This window comes from Mus musculus, chromosome 2, assembly GCF_000001635.26.
Source record: "Mus musculus strain C57BL/6J chromosome 2, GRCm38.p6 C57BL/6J".
Lineage (NCBI taxonomy): Eukaryota > Metazoa > Chordata > Mammalia > Rodentia > Muridae > Mus > Mus musculus.
The window spans coordinates 51,437,988-51,465,004 of record NC_000068.7 but is presented as its reverse complement, the minus strand read 5'-3'; the positions used below and the strand labels follow the sequence as shown (position 1 = coordinate 51,465,004).

Genomic DNA, 27,017 nt, shown 5'->3' with positions numbered 1-27,017 from the left:
GCACCATCCTATAGATATAGTGTTGCTGACTAACTTTGCTTAATACTATTCATTTTTGTTCCATTTTATGATAAGACATACTGCCAGTAAGTCTCCAGTGACCACTGTGTTTCCCCTGTGGCCAATTACACTTACTGTGAACAGAAACCCTCATGAGCTCTGATCATCTCAGTTCTAAGTAGGCAGTGGTGATGCAGAAGGCCAGAAAGATCCAGGTGTCAATTCCAGTTGGAGACAAAATATATCCTTGAATTTGGAGTAAGTCCAGAAACCTCAATTTATAAATACTATCTATCTTCAGGGATTGTGGTGGTGAAGCAAATGTGGGAGACAGTGCACCATGCTAGGCACTTGGTAACTATTAACTATTCTCTTTTCTGGTGAGCAGGGTAAGACAGGGTGATTAAAAACAAAGTAATGTGCTTCACATTTGATGGGCAGTGGGCCAAGCCCATTTGGGTGGTTAGGGTGGACAAAGCAGCCCTCTGCCTTCTCCCTGCAACGCATAACAGGTTCTCTGTCAGTTTGGGTTCTGCAAAGTCAGTTCTCACTGGTTCCAATTTTCTGTCCTCCAAAATAGCTCAAATTAAACAAAGCAAAAACAGAACAATCCCGTTCTGAGAAGAGATGAACTTTAGCTCTAACACCCGATGCCAGGGCCAATCTAATTACACTGTGCAGGCTTCGATGGCACTTTCCCTCTCTAATTTAAAGTTAAATTATTATGGGAAGACATATCAACTTATATTAAAATGTTTCACAGCCGTGGAAGCACACGGCTTCTCAATTTACTCTTACATGGTCACACTTCCTATGTAACACAGAAGGAGGGGGTCTTTTCCTTTTTACATGGTATAATGACCAATGGTGACTCAGAAGGTCCCGAGCACATGAATCACAGTCCTTCCAGCAGTGATGCTCACTGGATTAAGTACAGCATTTGACTGGTGTACACAAGTGTGGATTGTAGTAAGAGGAAAAAATCACTTCAACCTCTTTTCGCTGATACGTCTTTTAAAATCACTTCAACCTCTTTTCGCTGATACGACTTTTAAAGGAAAACAATATCAACAACAACAAAACCTCTTTTCCTTCACCAGTTTAGTACTTCCTGATGGTGATTACACAGGTAGTAAGATACATAAATCCCCCCCCCCAAAGTCTATCGTTATCCTGCTCTTTGGAGCTCCAGTTCATTCTCAAATAGACCCTCGGATAAAGGAGAAGCAAAGGTGTCTTAAAACCCATTCCCTAAAGTTTAGATGTGAGAAACCTGGAAATGCCAGAAGGAATGATTATCTTGAAAGGGCTTAATTCCTCTGTGCTTCTGATGAATGAGTTATATTGTGAGCAAATTCTCTTGGAATGTAGTCATTTATGTTACCAGCTGCTCCCAAACACTGCAGAGATGAAAACCCCAGGCTCCAACCATTGGTGTGATCATAAAGACGTCAGGCAAGTCACAAGCATTGGTTGAGCTCTAGGCATGTGGTAGGTGTTAAGGAAATGGTGTTGAGTGTCTCATGACTGTAGGTGACACTAGTCTTCACTGAAAGAATATGTAATGATCAACATTCTAATATAGCAGTTACACCATGACATGGTGTTTACCTAGGAGTAGTTGACAGGTGGTTAATCCTTCTGTGTTGACTGGGACACAGGACTTTTGGGTTACACACAGGGCTTGAGTGAACTGAATACAGTTGCCAGAGAACACCCTCCTGTCTTCCTGTAGCTTCTGTGTTGTTCTGACTAGAGCAGTGTGGCAGAACCCTCATTCACAAGGACATTCTTTTCTGGCTCCCAGTCTAGCTCACGATTTAGTTTGTACAACCATCCTGACCTGTGAAGGGGGTAGTGATATGGTTCTGTGGCCTTGTGAGCCCTATCTGTTTTCTTGATTCCCAAGGGTCTATGGCTTTCCTATTGTGTGCAGCAATGAAGGTCTAGGAGTCTAGTCATTTCTCTGCAAAGCCAACTTGACCAAGCTATGAAGTTTTCCTTTCACATTAACCCTAAACCAAACAACCATTCCTAAGAATCCGAGTTGCGAGGCTTGCTGAAGTTTATCTCAGGCATCTGTTATCTTGTTGAGTTATCTACAGACACAACAGAAGACAAGGACATCCCTAAGGAGATTGTTGGAAGATGAAATACATAAAAGATACTGTAACTAGAACTGTTTATCTGGGCACAATCAGACAAGTTTCACACCAGTTCTTTAAAGCCTTTTTCAATGGAAAAGGAAATCAGTCATCAAAAGGATTCAGAGAAAAGCTGATTTCCTACCTAAAACATAGGTTTTCGACTGCATATTGGACAAGAACTGGGTCTCTGCAGCCCAATATCCTAGAAATGAAGCCCTCTTTTGCTATGGAGCAGTCAAATGACCTTTGGGTAAATTATTTCTTTCTAAACTTGATGTTTGTCAGCACTTAAAATGATCAAACTGTAGTAGCCTCTAAAATAGCAGCATATTTATATGATTGTCTCTTAATGGGTGCAGGTTGCAGTAGTGACTATTTTGGGAACAACAAAAGAGTGAAGAAAAGAGAAGGAGGAACTCAGGATAGATTATAGAAGGATGGAAGCTTCCTTCTTGAGGATCCATTCTCTCATTTGTTTCAAATCCTTTGCCTTCTAAGGAGCAACCTGACTTGCTGGCAGCAGGCATATTAAAATTCACAAGTGGGAAGCAGGTAATTTCTCCAGGCAAGCGCCAGTGAAGGCCTGAGATGGGACCATAGCCAAATGAGTAAGCATGAAGCAGGATCTTGCACGTGCTCAGCCTCTCCCTGAGTGAAACTCCAACCTGAGAGCAGATTGTCCAAATCTTGCTAAGAGAAGACACGAGCCTAAGGCACATGGATAAACTCTGTGGCTTTAATCAACAGACTATGAGATTCTAAGTGTTTATAATTTTGAACTGCCAAATTGGAGTTATTTTATAACAAAGCATTAGGATAGGAATACAAACCAGAATACTACTAGTAACTTTGTTGGGCTGTTGTGATGTTACAGAGCCTGAGCTGAGCAGGAGCACAGCAGAGCCACTGGGGGCGACACTTACCCTTCTTTACATTGAGAGGATTTCAACGGTCCTATGTCTAATATTTTGAAATGAAAGAATTTATTCAAATCATTTAAATGAGAGTGACTTTATTTTTTTCACAACGAATTCCACCTCCTCATAAGCTGTAGCTTCAAGCTCTAGAACTTTCCTAAACCATCCCCTCTATGAGAGGAGAGACCCTGCAGTGACACAGTCCAGACTATTCTGATTTCAGAAACGGCTGTCATTGTCTACCCAACCCACAAAGCTCAACCTGTATACTCTGGCCAGGGTTTTCAGTTAGCTATCTATCAGGCTTTCTGTGTTGGAAACACAACTGTGGAAACAAGCTTCTTATTCATTTCCTAGCCCCTCTGGGTGGGTTTTTTTTTTATGGTAGCCACATCACTTACATGCTGTTGAATTCTGTCTGCAGACTTAAATTAATGCAGGTCCTAGGATCTTCACAGAGTCATCCATTTTTTTTTTCTAGACATCTCCTTCACAACAAAAGTCAAATGTTCAGAAGACTAAAAGCTCTGGCAATGGAGCATTTGAGCATGACTTCCTTCTCTAGATATAGGTCATGTTTCAAGATAGGAATGAAGTATAGACAGAAAGAATTACCCTTATCTTTCTCCATGTTTCATGCACCCGTCCTTGTAGACAGGTGGAAAAAATTCCTTTTATATAAAATGGAAAAAGAATTGGTACGACACCAGAATTTTTTAAACCTCCCCCTTACTCTTTAAAGTGCAACATCATTTTTAAAATGCTATAAAAGTCAGGCCATATGCCTAAGCTGTGATTCAGCTAGAACTGGGCCCAGCCTGAGTATTCTCCAGACATGAATGGCTCAGATGCAACACTATTAAATAGGCCAAGGCCTCTCCCAGTAAGATTTTTATGCTTAGCTGATAAAGAGTGGAAGAAAGCTATTAGTGCACTTGACCTTTCCCAAGGAGGGCTGAGAAACACAAAGGACAGATCCTGGAGATATGTGTCTGCCAAGTCCAAACATATTCAGCAGGTTAGCCGTAACTCATCATGAGAAATTCTGATCTGCTCTCAGCAGAAGCTTAAGCCCCCCATGAGCAATCGTCTTAGAATATTGGCAAGGGAAGTTACTATTTTGTTTCTGTGTGTCTTAGATAAATCAAACCCATGCTCAGAGAGCCAGAGAACAGAGGAAAAATTTCCACCAACACACCAGAGCTGCCTTTGACTCCATCTTTCTGTGCAATCTTGCATGAATTTTAAACCTTTATATTCTGACCTACAGAGTCGAAGCCAAGTAACTAAGTAAAAACAAAGCAAAATACATAGTCTTTGTACTTTTTGCACTTTTTCTCATTTCTGGAATATGTAATTTTATTAATATATACTATTTATATAAAAGAATGTAAAAGAATGGGTCTTATTATGATCTTTTTTAACGGTTTTTCAAGACAGGTTCCACTGTATAGCCCTGGCTGTTTCAGAACTCTGTAGGCCAAGCTGGCTTTGAACTCTACCTGTGTCTACTTCTTGAATGCTGGGATTAAAGGCAGGCACTACAACCATCCAGCTAATATATTTGTTTATATCATAATTTGATTTTTCACATTTTAAAAATATTGAGATCATAATTAAATTATAACATTTTTCTTTTTCCCTTTCCTGCTCTGCTACAAACTGGCAGCCTCTTCTCTCACTAGTTGTTTTTAGATATATATAAGTATAGGTATATACATATATACATACATACATACATGCATACACACATTCCTAAATATAACCCGTTCAGAGAATACAGTATTACTTGTATGTATGTTTTCAGGGCTGATCACTTGGCATTGGACAAACAATTCTTACCTTATGTTCTTCTTTTTTATTACTGTTTCTTTTGCAGAATTTTAGGCCTTTTATGGAAATAGATCAGATTATACATATCAGATTATATAGTGCTGTAGCAATGATGATATCCAGCATTCTAACCCTTTCCTTTTTTCCCTCATGTCTCTTGCTTTTGGCATGGCTTATTCACAAGGTTAAGCACACACACACACACACACACACACACACACACACACAGATTGACACAGACACAGACAGAGAGACAGACACAGAGGGAGAGATGCTAGTAACTCATAGGATTTATTTCCTTCAAAACAAAAACATCATTTAAAGGAACACATTGGCATAAACCGGGTTGGCAGCACAGAAGTCAAAGGCTTAACATGGCTCAGAGGGCTGGCTATTCACCAACAGTCAGGAGGTGAATGGAGACAGTAGCTGAGAAGGGCATGGGGGATGGGCTAGGAGCACATAACCCTGTAGGGCTGTACTCTAAACCTAAGATGCCAAGGGAAGGAAAGGAAACAAAATGGCGGAGTAGGTAAAAGTACTGCCAAATCACTCAAAACACACAGCAGTGTCCAGTCACTGGATCACAGCCAGGGCTGAATAGCTAATTATTTGCAAAGTGTATTTTTGTTGTTATTTTGTTTTATTTTAAAATCATTTTTGTAAAGCGCGTCTTTCATCTCTTGTCAGAATCACTTGGGAACTTGGATATTTGTAGCATGGCAGAGCACCTCGGACCTAGCTTATAAACATATTAAAATAAGAACCCTGGGGCTGGAGAGAAGGCTCGGTGGTTCAGGGTACTTGCTGTTCTTCCAGAGGTCCCTGTTTAATTTCCAGCACCCACACGGTGTGTCACGACAGTCTGTAGCTCCACCCACCGCCAGAGATTCAGCCCCTCTTCTGACCTCTGAAAGTACCAGGCACACATTAGGTACACAGATATACATGCAGACAAAAATCCCATACACTTAAAGATAAAATAATTCTTAAGTTTAAAAACAAGAAAATATGCTCCCCAAGGATGCTTGGCCCCCTGGAGTTGGGAGTGAGACCTGGAACTTGGTGAATTCCAGTTGTGACTTGCAGCCCAGGCATTTCAGCGTAGTCTGGGAACTCAGCACAACAAATTCCCAGTTCAGTCTCAGACTGGCTTTAGACACTTGGAGGTGGGGCCCACCAGCATGGACTCCTCGGGGGCTACCAGTGTCTGTAGGCTTAGTAAAGACTGCAAACTGTTCCAGGCCATCTCATCTTTCTTTCGGGTCATTTTTATGTTTTCCGAATTATATTGCTCCTTGTGTAATTGAATATAAAGAGAACATTTCCAAATGCTTTGCTTTAAAAATGGTCTTGCAACATAAGGGGTGCCCTGACGCCATTTGAAAATGAATTTGTGCTTTGCAAATGGAAACAAGAAAAATAACTTTCGAGTTCGCAGACCTTCTAAAAGGATATTCGGGACTGCAAGGAATTCCTACGTTATTTTTTCAGATGGTGAATTTGGTCAAACGGGAATGGTCAAATTCAGACATTTCCTGTGCCAAGCCTGGCCAAACCTGAACTGGCATGGTATTAAAATCACCTGCTGTGCCAGGAAAATGGGGTCCTACTTGGAGGGGGAGGATGGCTCTAAATGCTCAGAACACGGGCATCTGGTTTCCTAGGCCCTAAAGGTGGTGCAATCTGCTAAGGACTTGATGGACCTTTGACCTCATGAGCTCCATGGTGATGGGACTCATTGCTAAGTGAATTGGGATGAGTGTCAGACAGTTGTTAAGTATACTTAAGATGGTGGGGAACAGAAGATTGGCTGTGAGCTTCAGTGTCACAGAAGATAGGATCTATTTAAAAACATACCAGTGTGCAACCAGTTATAAACACTTTTCTCCAGATCTTTGAAGACTATAGTCATCTTCTTCTTTATAAGCTGGGATATTTCTTGTTCTGTGTTAATCAGCTGGGGTTGGGATTTCTACCAGAAAATATACTTAAGATTGTTAGCAAGGAGAAATGAGGTGCCCACTTTCCTAGTTTTGAGCATTTTTGGAGAAGACCTGAGAGTGAGTGTGTGACTCCCTCCTAATGAGTAGGTGTGAAATACTTTCTTCACCCGGAAATCTTACTCATTTTTGTCTTGCTTTAAAGCCAAGGATCATGTGTGGGAAGTCACTATGCAAGCATACCTCATAGGGTGTTGGCGGAGAGCTAGTCATAGATATATTTGCATCCTGTGAACTAGAGGGAGAGGAGATAGGTATAGATAGGCAAGCAACACCTTAAACTTCCTAACTAGGTCAAGTGGAATTAGAGATTCACAGGGTTGGGAGGAAATTGCAGAAAGCAGAGAGTGCTTTCAAGCCATGATGCATCTCTGATCACAGGAAAAATTTCATTGCCGCAGTTAAATGTGCCTTTGTAGCAGGATGAACATCGAATCAAGAACTTACATTCCTATTAATTATCAATTAAATGGTCTTAAAAATTTTAAAGAAGCATCTAATGGTTGCTGCACATTACTACTGGCCAACAGGATAATACTTATGTATTAGGATTTATGATACTTGGGTAGGCCAGTAGTGATTACCTTTTTAAATATTTAGTACTTTGACATTTTCAATCATGCATATATTTCATTCTTGCTACCCTCTACCCTCTCTTACCTCCCAAACCTACTAGCAAGCCTCACCGCTCTTCCCTACCTGTAATCTTTGCAGGCTTCAGTGTTCCTGAAGTCTGATAAATGTGAAGGAAAACTAGGTATGAGTTTGGTGTAAGACATATTGTTCTAAATGCAGAAGACTCACTTTTCTGTTCTACTGATAGGATTTCTAAAAATCAATTGGGTTGTCTATTGAATACATTGTTCTCTTAGAAGGCCACATGCTAATAAAATTTGACCCTAATTATATATCATATTTTTCTTCTCACAGAACTTAGCAAATATGCTCTTAGTGGTGGGTTCTGACATGCACATATGAACTCATTAATTTCACTTAAAATATAGACACAGAGACAAACTTAAAAATTTTTTCTTATTGATTTTCTGTGAATTTCACACCATGTGCCCCAATCCCACTCATCTCCCCATCTCTTTGTATCTGCCCTCCACCCCTGAGATCTCCTCCCTACCAAAGAAAATAAAGTAAGATAGAATAAAACAAGCAAACAAGCAAGCAAACAAACAGCAACAAATCTTGTTGTGGAATCTGTCATGTGTCATCGTGTGTCCCAAAGTGTACCCCTTTGTCCACACATCTTTACTTACAGATGTTTGCTACAATGAGGCATTGGATTGGTTCCAGGCCTCTGGCATCTGCTACACTCTTAGTACCTGATCCTCACTGGGACTCTTCTCAGATATCCTTTTGTTGTTGCCTGTGTCATGGAGATCCTGCAGCTTTGGATCTGTAGGACTGGCCCTTTTGTAAGCTCCAGCAGTTCATAGATGGGGTAAAAGTGGGCCAACTCAAAACCCTGAATCTGTGTGGTAGCTGGGTTGATCGGCCCATCAACTCTCCTACACCCTCATCACCAAGACAAGCTCTCCAGCACTGCCTCAGATAGCTCACCCTGGTGGCAGGGGCATAGGTGAGCTCGACCTGAGAGAATGAACGTGGGAGAGCTGGCTTTTCCCCTCATCTGCTGTGGGGTGAGTTGGGGTGGGCAAGAAAGAGAGATGCTCTCTGTACTTGGCCTTCGCCATTTGCAGCAAGTGGGAGAGCTGCCTCTAAGGTCATGAGAGTCAGAGAGTTGGCCCTGCTCCTTGCTGAGTGCAGCATTAGAAACAGGCTTTTAAGAATATTTTTATTTATTCTTGAAAATCTTAAGCATTTGGTATGAGGTACATCACAATCTCCTTCCCAACTGTAGTTATTATAACAAGTAGATTATTATAAAAAGTGAAAGGAAAATCTCCCTAGAAGGATGCAAAGTAAAGTCATACCTTTTTTATGATCTTGGACAAATTATATTTTGATTTTAGTTACCTTCTTAGGCTTCTTATTGACTTATTTCTGGTATTTTTATTTAGAGATTAGAACTACAGTCTTAATTTCTGATAACTCTCTTGAGTTACAATATATCTTTTTTTAGAACAATACAAGAAGGGTATAATTTTAAATTTATCCTTTTATATATAGTTTGGTTTTTAATATATCTCTTTATACTATTAACCCCACAATACATTATTAATTTCATCAATTTAAAGAGAAAAATTAATACTTTAAATTTGCACTATTTATTTATTTGTTTATTTATTTATTTGGGTAGGGTGTCCTTCCTTTCCAAAGAAGCAAGGAAACAATTTCCCTTGACCCCAGAGTTTTTCTTATACCAAGGATCTGCTGGTAATGAATTGCTTTGGAATCCATCTGAAAGTATCTTCTTTTCAATTCTTTCATTTAAAAATTGAATAACATTTTGCCAAGTGTAGAATTCTATGTTGGCTTTGTGTAATATAATAGAACTTTAAGACAGGAATCCTTTCCTTTTTTTTTTAACAAGTGATGTTTGTGATGAGAAGTCAGCTTTAATTGGTTGGTCCTCTGACTTTGAGTCACCTTTTCATCTGGTTTAAGGTTTTCTATTTATTTTTTTCCTTTTTCAGGAAAGTATTGTAAAACTTGTTGCCTAAGTAGGATTTTCTTTCTGCTTAATATCCATGGGGTTCTCTGAGTTTGTTTGACTTGTGGCTTCAACTCTTTCATTGATTTTTTGAAAGGAACGACAAAAACAACAAAAAGTTCTGCCTTGTTTCTTCATAGAACTCCACTGGCCAACGTTGTTTCTTCTCTCTACTCGTGACGCTGAGTCCACAGACATGAGATGTTTCCTGTAGGTCTGCTGGTCCTGGGTCTCTCTTGTCTCTCTCTTCCAAACTCATTGGTGGGGATTGTCTGTACTGATCTGTTGATGGTATCTCCGATTCTTTTTCTGGTTTTAGTAATTTACCACCCTCCCCTGAGAAAAAGCTACTTAATTACTTAAAATGTTACAGCTTTTACTTCAGGACTCTCCTTTGGTTATTTTTTAAAGATATATTTATTTATTTTATTTATATGAGTACACTGTAGCTGTCTTCAGACTCACCAGAAGAGGGCATCAGATCCCATTACAGATGGTTGTGAGCCACCACGTGGTTGCTGGGAATTAAACTCAGGATCTCTGGAAGAGCAGTCAGTGCTCTTAACCGCTGAACCATCTCTCCAGTCCCTCCTGTGGTAATTTTTATGTCTTTATTTTTTCTTAATGAAAATGTTCTTGTCTCACTTTTATTTTCTTCGTAAACTATGTTGATGACCTAAATAATTTAGAAAAATACTTCCAGAATTATTCTTCTGTTTTGCTGGAATCAGTCCTAGGGCTCAATTCTCTTCTTTAGAAATAACTTTAAAAGCTGGATTTTAAAGGAGTTTTTTTGTTAGCAGTTTCAGTTCCAAAGTTTTATTCCCTGGATGGTGGGTTGTGACAGTGTCATTATCCATCACTGCCTATCTATGTGACACTTTCCATTTGTTCTGGAGGAATAAAATGAATTTAACCTTGAAGAGCCATAATGATGCATGGTTTCAGTCCCAGAACTTGGTAGCCTATGGTAGAAAAAGAGAGTTTAGGGCTAACCTGGGATACATAAGGAATTCCAGGCACAGAATTTAAACTTGACTCTAAAATTTAAGAACAACTGAAATCTCTATAATTAGCACTGAAGTACTTCAGGGGAAGTAAAATAATATTTGAAGTAGTTACTGAGATGATACCAGCTGATAAGTTTCATTTATAGATACGATATCGGGATCCCAAGGGTGATCCTTCTTAATCTACCAGTAAAATACATAAACCATCCTTGTGCTCCGCGTGACATTGACACTCCCAGACTCTTGAGTTACTGCAACTGAGAGGATATCTGTCTTCTCCCCAGTACCACTAGTTTGGAAGATTTGGAAACTACATCATCGTTCACATCTTTAAAAAACTCTTCTTTTTTAGATTAAAAACTCGCTGTTGTTTCCAGCAAGACTGTACAATGAAACCATTGACTAATATCTGCATTCTCTGCAGAGCCAGAGAATGAGAAATCATAACGGAGCTCGCAAATTCCACTTAGTTCCTTTTGCATTATTTAATTATCTTCTGGGCTTTAGTACTCTGGCCAACAATTGTTGTCCCACTCTGAGTCAAAGTCATTCATAGTCTAAGAGGGAAATGTCTCTGACATTTCTACATCTTGCCAAGTCACGACAAAGCCATCTCTGGACAAGAGCAGCTGAAATTACTGTGAATTCTCAGTAGAAGAGAGGGCTCGCTCCCACTTTGGTTTATCGCGGTAGCAGCTTTATTTTTCCGTGCCCTTTCTTGATTTCTATAAATCAACTCTGAATAAAGACTATAGTTTGGTGTTTCCCATGGGTTTGATGCATAGATAAGTAGAACACACAAAGATGTAAACAGAAAACCTGGGAATGAGACTCAGGGATGGAAGTACCCAACCTCTCCCCTCCAAGTTCTACCACACCTTAAGACCAAGCTGCAGATTACCTGGCCAAGATGGAAGACTAACATTAAGGAAAGGTCAATAAATATACACAGCCTGAACTAACTGAATGTGTTCCTGCACTACAATTCTAGCTTGATTTCTTTTTCTTTTCTTCAGTTTGATCTCTCTCCCTTCCTCTCTTTCTCCCTTTCCCCTCTCCCTCCCTCTCTCCCTTCCCCTCTTCTCTTCTCCCCTCTCCCCTCCTCCTCTTCCTCCCCCTTTCCTCCTTCCCCTCTCCCATCTCCTCTCCTCCTTTCCCTCTCCTCCTTCCTCTCTTCCTCCCCCTCTCCTTTCCCTCTCCCTTTCCCTCTCTCCCTCTCCCTCCCCTTTCCCTTCTCCCCCTTTCCCCTCCCCTTCCCCCCCCCCCCCGTCATAAAAGCTTTATTCAAAACTGGTAGATCTTACAAGCATGCCATTAATCTCCAAATGCCAGTCCCAGGCAGCAAAGCCCAAAGACATTTGCCAAGGCATCAGTCAGCAGCACAGACTGCATATATCCATTTGGATCCCAGCCATCATCACTGGCCTGCGGTAGCAGTGTGGACCACAAACACCAGTATGGCCTCGGCCGGCATGGTGGACAACTGCGGTGCTACAAGGAGGTCCGATCCAGAAAGTGAACCTTTGCCAGGAGGATCCTGCCCAGGCAGCATGTTTGGGACCTAGTCTGTGTCTGCACAAGCTCCAGGCTGCTGCACTTCATTCCAGCGACACTACTGGACAATGATAGCATTTTGACCTCAATCTTCTCTCATCTGTCACCTTCATCATGTCTCCAGTTTCCTTTCTCTCTGCATCACACACACACACACTGCTCTGTTTTTCTATTGTTCCTACCCATCCATCACGTATTTAATTATCATATTGGTGCCTGCTGCCCAGAGCCATGAGGTAGAGGCAGCCCAGGTGCCTTTCTCCTGGCCACACCATGAGATGCTGGGTGGGCCCCTTCCAATCTCATTTCTGCTCAGTGATTATCAACTGCAGTATTGCCCATACTTGAAAATAGGAAAGTTTTCAGACATTAAGCAAAGAAATCTTTGGAGGTGATGCAGTGATATCTGTAACTGTTTAAGAATACATAGACTTGGGCCACGATGACTAAGGAAACTATAGCCATTGTCCTTAGCTTTGTGTTCCAGTGCAGTTTATCATCTTTTTGGGGCTTCTGTGATACTCTAGACATAAGCTTTAAAATAAAGCACAAAGTTCCCCGCCCACAACGAGGGAATCTGAATACATCGTAGTTGTAAGCCATTGCAAACATTTCATGTTTTAAATATTCTGAACTTGGGCAACTAATCACTGTTCCTAACTATTGTAAAATAGTTATATTAAGATCTGAAGAATAACTGTCATTTTCAAATTAATACGTTTGATGTATAAGGCTTAGAGATATCAAGAGGAGCAGAAGAATATAATAAACTTTGAAGTTATCTTTTTGTATTTGTTGCTTAAATAGATTCTAAGGGCTGGATTCATGTACTGCTCTTGCAGCCAACCCCAGTTCACTTCCTATCACCCACATAGGGCAGCTCACAACTGCCTGGGACTCCAACTCTGGAGGTCCATCACCTACTACTGGCCTCTGCCTACTACCAAGCTCACATGCACACACCCATATGCTTACATGCATGTATACACACAATGATAAATAAAATCTTAAAAAGAGATTTGAAGTCTTAAGACATTTTCTCTTTTCTCTTACTGGCTTTTAAAAAAGAAAGCACCTTAGCAAAATGGTACCTCTTGAAAAAGATAGTCTCTTCATTGAGTACTTAGGACGAATGCCCAGATGGGCACACGCTATTTTAAAATTACTCCAGAAATACTATTAATGCCTTCTGATTTGCAGCAGAAGAAACTGAAATTTAGCAATCCTTCCAATAGTCCATGTGCAAGTGGACTGGAAGCTGAGACGTACTTTGGAACTCCCATGCAGGTACATGAGAAACCCAGGGGCAAATGGGGGTGACTTTGCATTTTTCATTGCTCTGGACACTTGCTTCCATCACTGATCCCAGAAGTCATTTAATTAAACATTAAAAGTATTAGACTTCATTAACATTTATTTATTGACTTAAGAAAGGAATTTCCTCTATACAGCACATTGAACTTAAATCCCCAGGGTTCTGCCTAAGCCTCCTGAGTTCTTGTATGGACATATATGTCCCATTCCAGGTTTGGTCCATACTCACTTAGTTCTAAATAACACTACTAGGGTATGGATGGTGAGACTGGGTAAGTTGTTGTGGGTTTCCCTTCTCTCCAGGGTTGTTGGCCACCAGCCCATGAGGTTGAAGGGAGTAGAGCAGACAAACAAGGTTTTAAAAGGCCCAAGTATAAATGGAAATGATGACATTCCAGGATCAGCTTCGAGGAGACAGATCAACTTTATTTGGGATGCATCAAGGGTTATTTAGTTTTGGGGAAGAGAGTATGGGTATCCAGGGTGGGCATAGGCCTTTGGCTGAAGACTAAGGTATAGAACTGCCTCATTAGCATGTAGACTCATTCCAGGAATCTCAGGTGCTTGCTGAATGGGTTCTTATCCAGAGAAAGGAAGCTGAACTTATAAGCTAACCAAGGCTATGTGACATTCCACAGGTAGAGGGTATGGGGGATTCAAACTCTCCTGGCAAGGTCAGACAAGGGACTCTGCCATTTTTCATTGAGCTCAGGGCTTTCTGGTAATGCTAGATTTCTACCTTAAATAGCAAGGATTCTCTACAGGTTGTCTTACTGGGAAGTTGGAGACAGAAACAATTGAAACTACTGAGTCTTGGAAGGGCTTGTATATGTTTTTCAATGGTGACCATTGACATTAGATGGCTAGAATGCTACTCACAGATCATGCTAAGCCAACATTTTCTGAACATGATCCATCTGTTACATCACTGAGTATTTTCAATCAGCTTTCCCTATGTTGTGGACTTATTTCCTCTATCCGTAGACTACTAGCCAATATCCTGAGAAGGCACATTTAAGCTATGCTCTCTCATCTCCAAATATTCAGTCACGACATGGCTATACTTTCTTTTTTGCAACACTCAGTATTTCAGAGATTATACTCTACACTGTGGGAAAATTTGGCCTCATTTGGTAACAAATGCTGCTCTTCATAAAATATAGCCTGTTATTTCTAGAATAATACATAAGACCAGTTTGGAAAAATCTTTTTTCTTCAGGATCTAGTAAGCAGCACAGACAAATTCATGATCATTAAGGCACACAGCTGCCAGAAGAATCCAGTTACTCATGCAACATCCTTTAGATTTAAACAAGGTAACCAGACACTAGCTAGCTTTTCCTCCTACTGATTACTCTGATTGAGTTAAAAAAGACATCTTATTGTTAGTACCAGCCCACAGGCAAATGCCTACTCAGGACTTTAGCAAATAAATAAGACTGTTTATAACAATAGAGTTAAGAACTGCAGATTAGTTATTAACTAGTTCTCTGGACTGGGCAACTTTACTCTAACCCTGGGCTGCCCACTCTTGCATATTTCAAGAATGACTGTGCCATGAACACAATGTTTAACATAAGGAGAAGCAGCGGGTGTAGGTGGGGCCACCTTCTTGTCCCTGTAGAGTATTTTATTCTTTAAGTTAGGGAAGAACTGCCCAGGACCATGCAGACTTCTATTGTCTCACCTGAAAGCAGTAGATTCTCAAAAGCTTTATTTTACTTTTACTTTTCTTCCCTTGAGAAGTTCATATGTGTATAAAATATTTTAGACATTTTCATCCCATTGTTCTCTCTCATCCCCTTCCCATTTCAATTAATTCCCTCCCATCCTCCAATAATACTATTTTACTCTCTCTCTCTCTCTCTCTCTCTCTCTCTCTCTCTCTCTTTCCCTCCCTTCCTCCCTCCCTCCCTCCCTCTCTCCCTCTCTCCCTCTCTCCCTCTCTTGCTCTCCCTCCCTTTCTCCCTTTCTTTTCTCCCTCAATTTTATTAGGGTTTTCTCAGATTTACTAGGGTTGCTTAATGAACACACTGGACCATGGAAAACTTAATATGGTAGAAAAAATAAAATACAACCTCCTAACCAAGAGAATGGACTATGTACCTGGGTAGCCTCCAGTCCTAGGAAGGTGTGTTCACCTTACACAATACTGAAGGGATAGTAATTACTCCTTCAATGAGGCACTGTACTTTTTCTCCACAGAGTCTCTGCCACCTAGTCAAAGATCTTAATGTCCATAGCCATATAGCATCACAAGTCTTCCCTATTTTCCAAATTATTCTATGTCTTTTTTATGCTTGCTTTCTTTATGCCTTGAGCTTTAGTCCCATCATTTAGCAATTTGTCTTTGATTCTCTAGGCTCTTCCTTCACACCATGTGGCTGATTGCCCACTATATGTCTGACATCCATGCTAATTTATTTGCCATGTTTTTTCTTTATCTCCACCATCTGACCTCACCAAGCATTTTGTGTTTCTTAGACGATTTTCTATTAAGCTCTAAGAAAAATTTTGTTGAGCTTCTGCTTGTGTCTATTTTTAAACTTTTATCAATGAGACTAAGACCTCTAAGGGGGATCCTGAGTTTTGTCTGTATCAGAACCAGTAGCTACACTACTGAAGAAAATGGCTTCCTTTCATCAGCAATCTTTTGGAGGCAAAAGTTTCTGAGTGTGGAGATGCCTTATTTTCTTTCCTTCCATTTATTTATTGCTGTAGACAGACCTCCGTAGGGTCCTCAATCCGCAGGAAAACTCGGGGTTCCAGTTACAGGCGAGCAAGGAGTTGGTGCACATAAGTGACAAACAGACACAGAGCGAGTGTGTATCTGAATGTATTTTTTCCAAACAAGCACCAGACTTTTATTACAGAAGAAAAACAAGAAAGCTAGGCGAATACATCCGCCAAGGTAAATCAACACAAAACAAAGAAAATGCATACATAAAAAGCTAGGGTGAGCCAGGCTGTGTTTACAACTGAGAATAGGAACAACCCTTAATTAAGATCAGCTAGAAACAGGAGCCAGGTGAATGCTGTGATGCAATGCTAGTCTATTGTTACACCCACCACCAGGGGTCCTTTAGTAAATACCTGATAATGCTATTCCTCTGGGCCTAGTGAAAAGCATGCATCAGGGGAATTCCATTCTACTAACCCTTTCCTGAATAATACTACAGTTCCTCCTAAAACCACAACCCACCTATTTCCTAGGTCATTGTGTATTCCAGTGTATGGAAGTGACTCTGCTATTGTTCTAAGTACTGTGTAGACTAGCCCTGAGCTTCCTAGGTCCATTCAAGTAAATTGTAATGCCTGATTACTTTCTCTGTCTCTACTAGAGATAAATTTGAATGTTACTGAATAGGTAACCTTCTTACTGAATTCCAAGTTCAGGGTCGGCTCAAGGACTTCCTAGGACATTGGAACTCCGGTGGAGGTTTAGCTATACGTCAAAGTCAATCCTTAAAGGCATTAAGGTTTGGAGCTATGGGAATGCCAAGGTTCCAGGAGGCTAAGTTTCCATGAAACTCTTTGCCTCGGGACTGCTTCCAGGCTTCTAGGCCTGTCACACGAGTCACTACTGGAGTGGATGTAGCGATTTATATTTATTTATTTATTTATTTATTTATTTATTTATTTATTTATTTATTTATTTATTTTATATCCTGATCAAAGCCCCTAACTCTTTTCTTATCCCAGTCCCACCCTCACACCCTCTGCACCAATTTCCCAAACTTCTCCTCTGAGAAGAGAAGTGCCCTCCCACGGGTATCAGGTTACCCTGGGACATCAAATCCCAGCAGGACTCCCACTGAGACCTAACAAGGTAGTTCAGCAAGGGAAAAGGGATCCAAGGGCAGGCAAAAGAGTCAGAGTCAACCTGCTCCAATTGTTAGAGGACCCACATGAAGAACAAGCTGCACATCTGCTCCGCGTGTGCTACATAGGAGTAACCCACGCATGCTCTTTGGTTAGTGGTTCAGTCCCTGTGACATCCCCATTGGCCCAGGTTAGTTCACTCTTTAGGTATTCTTATGGTGTTCTTGACCTCTCTGTCTCCCTTAATACTTCTTCCCACTCTTCCACAAGACTCCCAGAGCTCCTCCTTTTGTTTGGCTGTGGGTCTCTGTATCTGGTTTCATCAGCTGCGGGATGAAGCTTCTGAGAGGACAGCTTTGTTAGACTCCTGTCTGCAAGCATAACAGAATATCATGAATAGTATCAGTGGTTGGCTCTGTCTCATGGGATGCATCTAAACTTGGGTTAGTCAGTCATTGGTTGGCCATCCCCTCAATCTCTGCTCCTTTATTTCTGCATATCTTGTAGGCAGGACAAATTTGGGGTCATAGATTTCTTGGGTAGGTTGGTGTCCTCCTTCTTCCACTGAAAGTTTCACTTGGCTACAGGAGATGGTCACATATACCCTGCTACTAGGAGTCTCAGCTAAGGTTACACCCACAGACTCTCAGAGCCTTCCCTTACCCCAGGATGATGGGTCATTCCAGAGATTCACCTCCACTGATTTACCTTCTCTCTACCAACCCTCTTGCTGCCCCACACCTGATTCCCACCCCCATTCTCCTCCCTACTTCCTCTTCCACCCAGTTCCTTCCGACTACCTCAATGCATATTTTATTTCCCTTTCAGAGTGAGATTCAAGCATCCTCCCTTGGGCCCTCGTTGTTACTTAGCTTCTTTGGGTCTGTGGATTGTAGCATGGTTATTCTGTACTTTATGGCTTGCCTTACAGAAGCTTTTCATTTTCATGAGTTCCCATTTATTATTTGTTCATCTCAGTGTCTGAGCTGTTGGTATTCTGTTCTGGAAGTTGTCTCTAAGGCTATTTTCCCAGTTTCTCTCCTATTAGATTTGGTGTATCTGGCTTTATGTTGAGATCTTTGATTCACTTGTACTTGAGTTTGTTGCAGGGTAATAAATATGGATGTATTTGCATTCTTCTACATGCAAACATCCAGTTAGACCAGCACCATTTGTTGAAGATGTTTTCTTTTTTTCCACTGTATGGTTTTGGCTTCTTTGTCAAAAATCAAATGTTGGTAGATGTAACAGTTAATTTTGGGGTGTTTGATTCTTTCATTCACCAACCTATCTGTTTTTATGTCAATACCATGTAGTTTTTATTACTATTGCTCTGTAGTATAGCTTAAAATCATGGATAGTGAAATATCCAGAAATTCTTTTATTGTACAGGATTTTTAGAAATATTCTGTTTTGTTTAGTTTTGTTTTGCCTTTCCATATAAAGTTGAGAATTTCTCTTTCAAGGTCTGTAAAGAATCGAGTTAAAATTTTGATGGGAATTGCACTGACTTTGTAGATTGCTTTAGGTAAGATAGCCATTTTCACTATGTTAATCCTACTTATCTATGAGCATGGGAGTTCTGTCTTCTGGTATATTCTTCAATTCCTTTCTTTGGAGACTTGATGTTCTTGTCTTTCACTTGCTTAGTTAGAGTTATACCAAGATAATTTATATTGTGAAAGATTTGCTTTCTTAATCTCTTTCTCAGCCCATTTATCATTTTTATAAAGGAGGGCCACTGACTTTTTGAGTTAATTTATATCCAGCCACTTTGCTGAAGATGTTTATCACCTGTAGGAGTTTTCTGGTAGAATTTTTGGGGTCACTCATGTATACTATCATCTATGAATAGCAATACTTTGACTTTTTTCTTTCCAATTTGTACACCCCTGATCTCCTTTAGTTGTCTTATTGAACTGGGTAGAACTTCAAGTACTATATTGAAGAGACAGGGATATTCTTTTGTGTTGGAGTGAAATGTTCTATAAATATCTGTTAGGTCCATTTGATGCATAATGTCTGTTCCTTTCATTATTTCTCTGTTTAATTTCTTTCTGGATGACCTGTCCATTTGGTGAGAGCACAGTGTTGAAGTCTCCAACTATTAACCCATGTGATTTGATATGTGATTTAAGCTTTAGTAATGTTTCTTTATGAATATGGGTGCCCTTGCATCTATGGCACAGATATTCGGAATTGAGATGTCATTTTGGTGGATTTTTTTCCTTTGTTGTTCTTATGCTGGCCTTTAGCCATCCAATTGTTCCTGGTGCTTGCAGCCTTGGTAGCACCTCATGGCAGCACGCCTCCAGTTATGCAGGTAGAGCAGTGGGCTTGTAGTTCCTGATAGAAGCAGGCCAATGGTATCCCTAGTGCCACCAGGCCTCCTGGGGTATAGGCAGAGGTGTTAGCCCTCGATGGCAACAAGCCTCTGGGAGGGAAAGTAGAGTTGTTGGCTGGAAAATGGAGCCCACAGTTGGCAGGGTAGTGCTCACCACTGCTAGGCTTGGACGTGGGAATGGGAATAGCAGGGATGGGATGGACCAGGATGGGACACAGAAGCCAGAGAATTTGGATATAGGGGTCTTACCTGGTTGTCCCTGGCTCCAGTAAGCTTGCAGGGGTACAGGCAGAGCTGTGGGCAGGGAAATCCCCACTGTCATTTTCTTAATTTTATCACTGCATTTTCCATCATCCCTACAGTATATAAAGCAGGGTGGGCTGCTTTTCCAGGTCTCTCAGTTTTGATACAAGTGGAGCATGAGTAATCAGGATTGCCTCTGCCCTAGTATCTTTCCTCACCCTTGGGGAACCAGCTTACAACAGCTGTGGACTTCTTTTGTCCCTTGATGCTTGTGTATGGGTAATGTGGGGGGCCTCCTGTTACTTCAGTCTGTCTCACACAGCCCAGATAAGTGGGCAACTGGGGCGTGGTGAACTTGTTTCACAGTAAGAGACTGAGAACCATGATCAGTTTTTAGGGAAGTCAGCCAAAAGCTGGATTACGTTTTAAAAATCCATATTTGAAGGAAACCTTCAGAAACTAGCTTTAGATAACCAGGCATGCTTTGATGATTGAGGTTTGGGGATTCAATCCACACTGTGGATTCTCACCAGGGGGGAACATATCATACTACTTCGTGGGAGAGAATATTAGAGCTGCGGCTGGGGCTGCCGTGTCGTGTCAGGCTCACTGCTGAATGTCTGTTTCAGAGCTGCAGTCAACTGAGAAGCTGCTCGCTTTAAAATGCCGTATGAGAGTCTTATCCTCTAAGACCTATCTTGCTCTTAAGGTATTTTTTCCCTTCTTAAAAAGATTGACAGAGTTAGAGTAAGTTATGAAGTGTGCCTTGAGAACATTGCATTTTAATTTCATCGAATCAGATTCAATTTGGCAAAACAATGTGGGCTGGAAATCATTCTAGTAAACTCCCCTATTTAGTGAACAGATAACCTCTCTTGTCAAAAACGCAGGTCTTAACTGTAAATCTCACGCTTGTAATAAGAGAATATAGTAAAGTCTTGGGGCTCAGTAGCTATGGCAACTGCAGATTTCAGTCAATGCCCTTTGATCTTCACCATTAGATAATCATGTCTGATTGCCACACATAATCCTTTTCCCCAAGGAGGTCAATACATTCTTGCTGAAATACTTCAAAGTATTCTAGTCCCTAGCAATGCCCAGGGACTCTCTATCAGTTACTCTCTTCATTGGTCTATAGTCCCGTGTGAGAGTCATGTGATGCTTGTATAAGCTCCAACCCTGTCTAACCTAAGAGATAATGTAAATCATACTTATATGTGAGTTTCATTGCTAAGAGGATGGTCACAGCTGGGTGTTTGTGCATATGAATACACACCCAATATATACAAGCAGGTATTCATTGTGTCTGCTATGCATTCAAGCAATGCAGCCACACCTGAGTGCAATAAGCTCAGGGAAAGCTTAGTTGCAGGTAGTTTTAATAATAAAAATTTATTTTAGATAATAATCTAGAAATGATTGGTGGCGGTCCTCACAATATTGTCACCAGTATCAATGTTAGATAACAATGTCACTGTACTGAAATAGGTTGAATTAACCAAAACAATGGGAAGTCAACCAGAACAATTTAAGTTCACGTCTTAATTTGATTGTTACACATTGCATTTCTACCAGTTACCAAATGATCATTTTATGGAATTCTTGTTTTCAGTGAGACACTGATAAGCACTGTGAGAAACCAAATAATAAAATGTGGTTTGTAATATTAAGAAGCATACAGTCTTTAGGAGGCATGGGTCACATAACAACAACAACAACAACAACAACAACAACAACAACAACACACACACACACACACACACACACACCAGAGCAGTGTGTTAAGTATAAACCAGGAACCTGGGGTGTGTGAATGAGAGCTGAGTTTGTGCAGGAGAGATCCAAGAGGACGTGGGGGAAGAGGCACAGCGGCTTCTAGGCCACAGAGCACGAGAAGAACATTGATAGCATCAGCTTTGTGTAGGGGTGGTCCCAGCAGAGAGGCCTCTGAGCAGCCAAGGCAGCTGGGTGAGATTCTGCCTCTGTAGAGAGGGCATCTGACAAGATAACCTGAGGCTGTTTCATCAGCTCAGACATTTAGAAAAGGAGAGAGGAGTGGACTAATTTCCATGCCATCACAAAAGAAAAATTAAATATGCCTCTGGTCTGTGTTGTTAGACTTCTAAAAGTAATCTCTTTCTTATCCGGAAATGCTAAACTATTTCTTTAAAAAATAGTTTTATTAATTTTGCTTGAATGTACTCCTGTGTAGCATCTTTGGAGGCAAGATGAACGTAGCATGTTGTCTGACAATGGAGTCACAGATGTCTGTGAGCTGCCTGCCTTGTAGGTGCTGGGAATTGAATCAAAATCCTCCTGATAAGCAGTTAGTGCTTTTAACCACTGAGCCATTGTTCGAGCCCCATGAAATGCTAAAACATTTTAACTGGTAATTAGAAGGGAAACAACTGGTATTTATTTACCTGCTTATGGGAATAATATTTAGTAATAGCCTGACTTTGCTTTTCTTCTTTTCTAACATGGTGTATTGAAGGCAGTAAGGATGTCTGGTGTGCAGATATGTGCAGGGATAAAATCTCAGGGGAATGAGCCTGAAATATGTCTACTGCACTTCAGAACTCAATGAGACACAAAGGGCCAAAGTTAGAGGTTAGCGAGTTTGGTACCACTATGAAGAAAGGCCTTTTATAAGTCACTGAGTTTTCCAAGGTTTCTGAGAGAGACCCTTGCACGGTTCGTGTTTTAACAGAATTTTCTTGGCTGATGTGTTGACATGCACAGAGACAGTTAGACCCTACTGAAGAGGCAGGCAAGAAAGGGTAGTGATGTGTACTGGACAGTGCTTAAAAAAAGGCATGAGGTGTGCTTACAGAACTTCTGGATGTGTCCTGAAGGAAGAGTTAGTTGGTCAGAGAGTTGAAGAATTAGAAAGAGAGGTCGAGGAAATATGCAAGAATAACCCCGAGGCCTTTAGCCTGAGAAAACCAGAAGGAGGTCATTAACAGAAACCGAGACTGATGAAGAGGGTGTTTGTTTGGGTCAGGATGATGGAATGAATGATGTGGTTTGGGTTTAGGATGTTAAGCTTCAAACAGCTATGAATGGAAGGAATGGTTGGATAGGTAAGTGTAAGATTAGGCATTGCAACATGACAGCTGTTGGTGATGTAACTGAACAAGGTTAAGTAAAGAGATGTCTGACTACAGTAAGCTTGACTCCATTCAAGTGGGAAGTTCATCACACACACACACACATACACACACACACACACACACACACACACACACATATCAGAAGAGACTATGTCAGTCAGATTGAAGGAAAAGACAAAGGTGGCCTCGAGAGAGCTTCAGGCTCACTGACAGAGTCTGCATGTTGGAAGGCAGTGATGGTTCTTGTTTCCTGGTTGTGCCTTATCTCATCTTATTCTGATGCAACCATTCTGCCTGTGCATTTTGTCTTTAGGTAGAAGAAATGAGAATGCGTGTATTGCAAGACCCATCCTGTGTTAACAACTCAGGGCCAGGTGACTTTGCTGCAGGCTCGGGAAGAGACTGTGAGCAACACAGAGGGACTGTTGTCTCCACAGGATTCACAGGATTCCAGTGTGAGACTCCAGGGAAGGCATTCTGTTTCAATGGCAAGAGTGATGGAGCAGGGTTTATGCTCAAGCAGAAATGTCAGGAGTTGCTATGGAAACATCCCAGGTAGGTTGGTTAGTGCGGTGAGCAAGGACCATTGAATATAAGTGTCTCTGAAGATTCTCAGAAATTTTCTATGAAAACTGAACTTTGTACAGCTTAGGGAGAAAATTGGAACCGTTGAGATTCTGCTGTCAATAGCAGGTAGCTGTTTGCTCCTATTGGCCGCCATGACTTCTTATAGAATTCCCAGCACTGATAGAACGAGACCAAGGTTCTAAAATACAAGCCATGTTAAAGGAGAGACTAGGAGCTCTGTTCTGTACGCACAGCCCAGAAAGCCCAAGCCCGAGGGGATTTCACCGTCTTTGCAATGTGTGCTGCGTATTTGTGTGTGGGGAAGTGTCACTGCATAAATGACTAGTGACTTTCAGAGTCTCCATTTCAACACTCTAGAATTTATATAAATTTTCCCAATCGAGCAGCCAGTTTTAATGAGAAAAGATGATGCCATATTGAGGAAAGTATGTGAATTTGGTTACATAATAGGTATAAATTTGGGAAAACTATCATATAGCATGATTATGAAATGTTTGAATTTTCTGAGAAAGAAGAAGTGTTCTTACTACACACACACGCGTGCGCACACAAACACACACAGGTGCCTAAGTGTGATAACAGATGTTTCAATCTACTGGGTTGTGGCAGAAATTTTATATTTATGTAAAAGTATCATATTTTGTACCTTAAGCTTACTCAATTTTTGTTTGTCAATTATACCTCAATAAAAGTGGAGAGAACTCAGGTTCTGCCTCCAACTTGGCCATGATCAGCTGGAGTCGGTGGACTGCTGTGTGTTCTCTTTAAGAACGGAGCTTTTGGCTCTGTTAGACTTGGGGTTGGGTGTAAATGATATTAAGGGGGTTCATAGCAAGGCCAGGAAATGATGAAAACAAATGAGACACAAGGGAAAAGTGGAAGAGGGAGAATTTGTGTATCGCCAGCTTGAGAATGGTATAAATGTCAGCCAAACCCTGCTGCAGTCCAGCCTGAAATCCTGACTTCAATTAAGAGTGTAGTAGAAGTCTAAAAATCTGCCCTAAGTGTCAGCTTTTCCTTTATGCACGTATAGTTGTGTGCACATCTGTACATGTTTTATTGATTTGAGTGTATTCCTCAGTTTTCTTGCTATGAGGTGTGACAGTGTGAGAGGGTTAGGAATAGTAAGAGGTGGTATTTAGCAGAAGGTGGTTAGGTCATGGGGCACTGGCCTCGGTAGTAACTAATGTGGTCCTCAAGGGGCGACATTTGGTCTCTGCAAGACAAGGCTGTCACGAAGTACCCTTGCTTCTCTCTGGCTTCCTGACTTGCCATGCAATCTCTCCCTGCTGCGTGTGTTCTGCCACAAGCCATTTACCAAACTGCGAAGCACTCCATCAGCCTCTGACTACAGGTAGGACATGACTACAGGCAGGACATGACTACAGGCAGGACATGACTACAGGCAGGACATGACTACAGGCAGGACATGACTACAGGCAGGACATGACTACAGGCAGGACATGACTACAGGCAGGACATGACTACAGGCAGGACATGGACTGGTGTTATACTCTCAACTTCCAGAACACTTGGATAATAAAACTTGTTTTCTTTACAAAGTCCCCAGCCTTGGGGAATTTTTTTAATGGTAACAGAAAACATGCATTCATGTATGTGTGTGTAAACATGTTTATGAAGATATGTGTTTATGTATATAAATTTTTGTATTACTCAATGGATAGAAGCTTATATATGAAGAATAATGTTTGCATTAAAATGTGAAAATATACCTTAAAACAGTGGTTCTCAACCTTCCCAATACTGCAACTCTTTAATACAGTTCCCCAAGTTGTGATGACTCTCATACGTAAATTTAGTTTCATTGCTGTTTCATAACTGTAATTTTGCTGCTACTATGAATCATAATATAACTGGCTGTATTTTCTGACCCCTTTTCTTATGCAACCCCTGTGAAAGGGTCATTTGACCCCCAAAGGTTGACTCACAGGTTGAGAACCACTGCCTTAAAGACCATTCTGTTGTTGCATCCTAAGGGAGACCTGAAGCCCAAGCAGCTTTCTCAATTGATGCTGGCTTGACATTTTGCACAGTAAGGAAGGGCAGGGGTATATATCTTTGTGGTTTGGCCAGGTTCATAGTATTTGTCTGTAATTGCTGTGAAACTTTCAGTTGGAGGCTGTTCTCGTTTTCATGCCCATGGCTTAGGTTTGCTGGAGTAATCTCATCTAATAACTGTGAGACCAGGACTTTAGAGAGCTGTTTCTGCAAGCCCTGTGGTTTGCCAGTTAGTCACAGTTCAGGGGTAAGTGAGGTAAGAAAGAGAGGCAGGAAGAAAAGGCAGGGAAACATGTATGTGGGTGGAGAGGGAAGTGTGGTCAAAGTCAAGGGCAAAGGTGAAACTGAGACTCCCTTATCCTGTCTATTCCAGTTGGTTTTAGGACAATCTGTTATTTATATTTTTGTTACTATCTAATAGAGAAGCATATATGAAAGGTTACATGTCATTTTCTTAAAGATAAGATGAAATTCTCACATCATTGTCTTGAGAGGTTAACATGGATTTCATGTTACCCTACCTTAAGACTGCTTTCTGCTTAAGTATCTAGAGGTAAGGGAAGACACATCAGGAGTCAGATTGCCATCCCCTGAGCTGGATTAAATTCTAACTACATAGAGTTTACATTTTTAAAAGTCCAGTTCCTTGGTTCCTAAGATGTCCTGTGATTGTGTGTTCTCTTGCTCAGAGATGCAATCCCTTCCACTATGCCTGAGAACATGGGGTCACACTCAGCAGTCACAACATCTAGAAATGTATTGATCCTACTAAAATAGACGCTTACTGTTGTTTGCTTGGCTGCTGGTCCCGGAGGTAAGAGCAGAGGATGGGCACTCATTGCTAAACAGAAAAAACAGAGTTCAGTGCTGGGAAGGAAGGGGTCACTCAAAGGCACAGGGTGTGCATGGGGTGTATGTGTGGGAGGTGTTTGGGAGGTGGGGGCTGGGGACGGGTCATTTGGGGAATTATTGCTCACTGCCCAGGTTGCCTGTAAATTGATGTTTGTTAGATACTGTGTTGAAATGGAAAACCCACAAATGGTTTCGCCAAGTCTCTGTAGTATTAACAACTCTCATTGGCCACAAGCCACTTGACTTTAATGGATTATCTGTCTTGGACTGTTGGGAAAAATGTCCCACCCTCCCCTCTCCGACTTACCATCACTTGTTCCTTGGAGTTCTTGTTACGGAGTGATCATTTGTTTCTGTTCCAGATTTGTGAACAGTCCTTAATTCACCAGAATCCAATCTAACGCCATTTAAGAAGCAGCATTCCATGTTAGGCAGGTGAAGTGCCAGCTCCTAGAGGCACAGAGATAATAATCTAGGCCATTTTACCACCCAGTGCAATAGCATCTGGGCAACGCAGACTAATCAAAAACCAGCTACAGTAAGCAGCATGACCCACCGGCTTCAGCCCTACGGAGATCCTCCCTGCCCTGCGCTCCTTGTTGTGTTTCATCCTCTCTCTGTCGCACAGCACTTGC

At 41.2% G+C, this 27,017-nt stretch overlaps 1 long non-coding RNA gene across 2 annotated transcripts; it reads right to left on the bottom strand.

Annotated features, from left to right (window-relative positions):
• Window positions 1–17,286: 17,286 nt before the first annotated feature.
• On the bottom strand, window positions 17,287–27,013 carry Gm32434. Of its 2 annotated transcripts, XR_374359.3 has the most exons (5): window positions 26,939–27,013; window positions 26,690–26,832; window positions 26,316–26,371; window positions 19,817–19,861; window positions 17,287–17,594 (listed from the first exon to the last, which is right to left on the bottom strand). It is a non-coding gene; the product is annotated as a predicted gene, 32434 (long non-coding RNA). The 2 variants fall into 2 exon arrangements; XR_003953828.1 differs by having other exon boundaries at window positions 26,690–27,013.
• Between the last annotated feature and the right edge of the window lie 4 nt (window positions 27,014–27,017).